Below are 6000 nucleotides of genomic sequence, written 5' to 3'. Positions count from 1 at the left end.
TATATATATATATATATATATATATATATATATATATATATATATATATATATATATATATAATCATTATTTTTTTCAAAATAAAAGAAATATACGGTCTACTAATTATAAAAATAATTTATATATATATTTTTATATAAATAAATACGGAATAATCATATGATAAAAAATAAGCACACACATGATCAAAAATTAATTTCATACTCATGATCTTGAATGAAATATTTTATACCACTCGTGTTTATGAACACATATAATCATACTATAATTTTTTCAAAGTTCTTCAACAAGAAAATTATCTATTAACGAGGCAAAAGTCAAAACAGACATAACCATTTACCTTGAAAGCTTATTGCCCTTAATACTCTAATCCTCAATTGTCCAAAGCTTCTTCTTCTATCAACCATCATCATCATCCAACCAACAAAACACATAATAACACACATAAGCATATAATCATACAAAATCCTATTTCTATTCTACCCATAAAGTAAAAATAATAATAATAATAATAATAATAATAATAATTAACATAAGACTCACAAGGCTTGGAGAAGTATAGTTCCACTCTTGATAGAAAATAAGAATTTTTTTTTTTTTTTTGTTTAAGTTGACGGCAAAATAGGGAAGAAGGAGAAAGAAAAAGAAGATGAATTCTTCTTTTCTACAACTTATTTTCGGCCAATGGAGAAGAAAAGGAGAAGAGTAAATCATCTCATTATCCATCAAAAATAAATAGGAATCATGAAGGGAAATTGTCATTAGTGTAGGGTTTGTAGCCTCCAATCACAATCATCAAATTAATTTGATTAAAAACCTAATTATAACATGTGTAAATTATATCATATTATAATTTATATACATATATACGGTTACATACATATATATACACTATCAAAAAAAATATACTTATACATATAGATATACTGTCCTATATATATATATATATATATATATATATATATATATATATATATATATATATATATATATATATATATATATATATATATATATATATATATATATATATATATGTATAATTACATATCATAGTGTATAAAGAAATTAAATATATATGCTTATATGTTAGGTATGCAATATATGAAATCTCAATTAATATTATAGTATAATAAGAGTACAATATATATATATATATATATATATATATATATATATATATATATATATATATATAATCATATTCATATACTATCGTATAATTAAGTAGGTACATAATGTAAATACTTATCACTATAATTATAGAAATCAAAATATGAACTTATTTATGCTCAATAATAATAATAATAATAATAATAATAATAATAATAATAATAATAATAACAACAATAACAAGAACAACAATTGTAGTTATATTTTAAAGAATCAATAATAATACACAAAATAATCAGTGAATCCAATCCACTACCTCAACAGTAACTCATATAAACGGTAAGAGAACACCTTTTGAACCCAATGTGTGATATACCTCACATGGTACGACCCTATTTGATGAAGCTATAGAGGATTATCGAGGCCGAAGATCTGTGCTTTAGCAGTCCAAAAAAAAATCCCTTTTTGGAGATTTACGCTGTCGTTGTCCGTCTCGCTGACTCACCCACCACTGCACCACAGTTATATGGAATACTGTCCAATTATAAAGCTTTGTAGAATTTCTTCTCAAGAGTATTCTTAATTTCAGATCATCAGTGATGTTTTGAGAAGATGATTTCCCAGAGTATTTCTCTTGTATTCCTTAGAGAGAGTTTCTTAATATTTAAATCTTGAAGATTATCTCTTGTAGTGCTCGTTAAAGACTGTCTAATAAGTATATATAATATTCTGGATCTTGTAAGACAAGTAATCCTAAGATATTTCATGTAGCATGAATTACTGTCTTACCCTTGAGGTATTTCAGTCAGAGATGGGTATTCTTGTAAAATAACTACAAGACGGGTAATTGCTATATTGGTCCCAGTAGGGTTATGGTACAAGTCTAGAGGGGGGTGGGGGGGAGGGGTTGAATAGACTTGTAGGATTTTAAAACTTTTTAACGATTCGTTCAACTGTACCGAGAGGTAGCTTCAACGTTTCGTTGAGAATGCACACCGGAAATTAATTTTAACCCTTTTTAATTGTTTGCACGTATACTTGTTCTTGTAAAATGATTAGGTTTGATCGTGATATAATGCAAGCAATACAAGTAGTAAATAAAGTAGAGAGAAAGGGGGGGGAGGAGAGAGAGAGAGAGAGAGAGAGAGAGAGATTTTATAGTGGTTCGGCCAACTCAACCTACTCCACTCTTTTCCTTTGAACTCTTAAGGAGGTTTGCACTATCCCTTAGTACAAAAGACGCTCAATCCTTGAACTCAAAACCGGCCTTGAACTCTACAAAGTTTTTCGACTATAACTAGTCTACTCCGTCTCTTTCTACTTCTACCGAGTAGAGAACTTGGCTTTGAATGTCTTCATCTTCACGACTGAGCAGCACAAGTCTCTTGATACTGGAAGTAAACTTTGGAGCTTTTATCTCTCTCACTGATCACTAGATGTGAAACTTGTTCACTTGAATACTTAGAATAATCTTTGAAATACCAACCCTTCTTCAATCTTAGAAGAGGGTATCTATAGGCATGTTGGAAAAGGTCCGTTGGAGGGAAACCATATTCAAATGTCTATTAACTAGTGGGTAGAGACCGACGGGTAATCGAGATGGTAGGTGAGCGTGTTAAATTTTCCAGCCGTTGGTAACTTAATTTGCATTGAACATATCATTTTGCTTTGCATAAATGTTCTAGGTTTTAAGGAAAAATCCACATTGGGATGTGTTCCTAGGACTCGTTTTGTTTTGGACACATTTGCTCATATTTTTAAGGTATCGAACTGTTAGCTCAGAGAATGTCTCGAGCAGTCCTTTTCGAATGGTTAACTGTCACTATTCGAGTTAATGTTTCGAACCTTAAACCATTACATCCTCTCGGATACGAATGATTGACCTTACTGTTCCACCTTTTACTTCGAAAGGTATACCCTTCCACCATTTGGCCTTTACAACCTTTTGGTATTGCAATCTTCTACTCTTCAAATCTTCATCTCGAGCTCTTCAAGTCTTCAAATCTTCGAGCCATTCGAATGGTAACTACTTGAATATTTTGTTTAGACTAATAGAAATGTAACTTCCTGAGTTACAATTCAGACTATTCGAAGTCTGAGCAGAAATATCATAAGTCTAAAATTGAAAAGAAATGAAGGGACTAAAATTCTTAACTTTTGGTATCATCAAAATCTAAATTAAAAAATGTTTCTAATAATTTCCCCTTTTTTGATGATGCCAAAATCTATACCCAAATTATGAGGTTGTTTTTAACCTTGAATTGATTTTCATTACGATTCAACCAATAATTGAGTTTGATTGATAATTGTTCTAGGAATTTAAGTACTTGAAATTTAAAAACATTATGCAACCCACACTGAAATAATTTTTATTAATGATCTCAAAATATTACAAATTACATTCAGTTGGCAAAAAGCGTAAGTAAATAAATATTACAACATTTATTCATTGCGAAGCTTATATCCTTGCTCTTGTTGCTCCTTCTTGCCCTTAGCTTCTGTAATGTCTAGAATGGTGTTGATCTGCTTACGAGTGGATGAAATGCTGTCTTCTACCACAAGATGATCATACATGGGTGTTATTTTGTCTTGAAATTGTGGTAGTTTTTGAAGGCTTCCATGATATTTTCTCCCTGAATCACTCCACAACACCCCCATCTTATGAACTCTCTAATGGTCATTCCATCCGTGAAAGATATGGAATTGTTCCTCATGAGCTCGAACACTGTACTTGTGAGAGTTGAGTCGAATGTGTTCCTTGTGACCCTTTAAAAAGAGTCAAGGCGTTCCTGCATCTTCCTCTCAGCTTTAGCAGCTCCAGTCTTTATTCTCTTTTTTCTCTCTTTCATTTTCCTCATCAATCATGTGTTAATGGTCAATAGCTTGATTAGGGGAGGCTATGCAATTAGCCTTTCACTGCTTATCCCATCTCTTTGTCTAGGGTGGCTGATTTTCTCCTTTAAATCTTTTGCCACTATTTTCCTAGTAAGGCATGAACGGTACAACTTCACCAGTCGGGGTGATAATTGTTGTTTTTCCTTTCCGTCTTTTGGTAGAGCTAGCAACTACCAATAATCCTTATCTCCTTTGGCCTTGGGCTAGTGTCATCTCTTCGCGCTTTTTAGCATAATTAGTTGCATCGCCAGGAGTAGAGATGCCAAGCTTGTTGTGGAGATCACCGAGGCTTTGATGAATGATCTTCATGTCATCTTTAAGCTCTTAGGTTTCCCCTTTGATGGCTCGTTGGTTGACCTAAACTTGTCCGTGTTCTGTAAATATTTCCTGTATGCCATTAAGAATCTTGTTAAGTACCTTCTGCATCTGGGCTACAATCGAATGTCTGAATTCACCATCAGCTAGAGGTGATGATTTAGTTGGGTGACTCTAGGAAATGATAAATTTCCTTGTAGCGTATGCTTTCTTGACCACTGTAGATTTGATCTTAGCATTTACTTGTTGAGTAATTTTGACTACTTTCTTCACCTTCTTGAATAAAGATTTCTGCTCCTCGGCCATGGATTTTAGAAACTCCATCATTGTTGAAACACCTCCCATTAGCCTGGGTGAAGGTTGAGGCGTCTTGTCCTGATCCACTTCTACTGAGAAAAGATTCTCTAAGCTCGCACCAGTTGGCGCTTCTGGGTTTCCACCAGAACTGGCTGAGCTAGAATCTGAATTCGCTATCACTCCTTTGTCAAAGGTACTAGGAGAAGTGGCGAATGGTTTTGCCTCACGAGTGGTTGCGGGCTTAGCCTCACCACTCGATTCTACAGCCTCTCGAGTGGGTGCCATGGGAAGTGAGCAGACTTCTACTCCTCGAGCTAGTTCACCACTTGCTTCCACTACCTCTCGAGTGGTTGGGAACTACTCGGAACATCCTCGACGTTAGTAGCCTCACTACTCGGTACTTCAACCTGTCGAGCAGGTTCTAATGTCGCAATTGACGGCTCGACTACATCTACCACTCGGGCAAGTTGATGCGGCCTAACATAATGAAGATCCATTAAGAATACCATTTGGGCCAATCACAAGGCCGAAAGTCCAAACAATTAAGGTAACTCTTCATTGGTTATATTCAAAGATCGTGGAAAACTAAGTCAAGCCCAATTGCAAAAGATGAAGAAGAACACAAAGCTTTTTATAATTGTTTAAGTGTTGATTTTGGGGATTAAATTAGGCCCAAATCAACCCTATTATTTTTTGTCATCATTATTTTAAATTGTTTGGCATGAAAGAGAAAACACTAGTTTGTATTTAGAAAACATTCCTTAAATCCCTTTCTAAGTAGGACTATATTTACTTGTTTTCTAGATTAGGTTTAGGACTCATTTTCTCATTGTATTTAGGATTATAATGATTCCCCTATACCTATAAATAAGGCATAACCATAACAGTTTTAATTACGCTTTTCATTCAATAAAATTCTTAAGTTTTTCTTTACACTTGTGTAAGAAACCTTATGGCTAATTATGGACTCAATTAGTGGCTAGTTGGTGGACTCGATTAGCAAAGTGATTCGTGGACTCGAATCAATATTCCTTTCTTCAACCTTAGATTTTGGTTCGTGGACTCATTCCTGAATCGAAGGAAACTAGATTCGACTCTAGTTGATTGAAGATTGCATCATCGAGGTACTTGAAGCTATAATGGGATTCTCTTAAGTTTTTGAGGATTCGAGACTAAGGGTTTCTCGTGAGGTCTAAGGTATTTCGATCCATCTTTATCCTTACCTTGGGAGTTATCTTGGGACAATACTCTATCCTTTATTTGAACCTTGGACTAGGTTCATATCAATTTGGTATCAGAGCATAGATTTATTTCATAATCATTACAAATTTGGTTCCCTAGGTTTTATTTAAAAAAAAAAATAGAACATTCAATCTGAAA

The sequence above is a fragment of the Ipomoea triloba genome, chromosome 11, assembly GCF_003576645.1.
Source record: "Ipomoea triloba cultivar NCNSP0323 chromosome 11, ASM357664v1".
In the NCBI taxonomy this organism is placed as follows: Eukaryota; Viridiplantae; Streptophyta; class Magnoliopsida; order Solanales; family Convolvulaceae; genus Ipomoea; species Ipomoea triloba.
Note: the sequence above shows the minus strand (reverse complement) of the source record.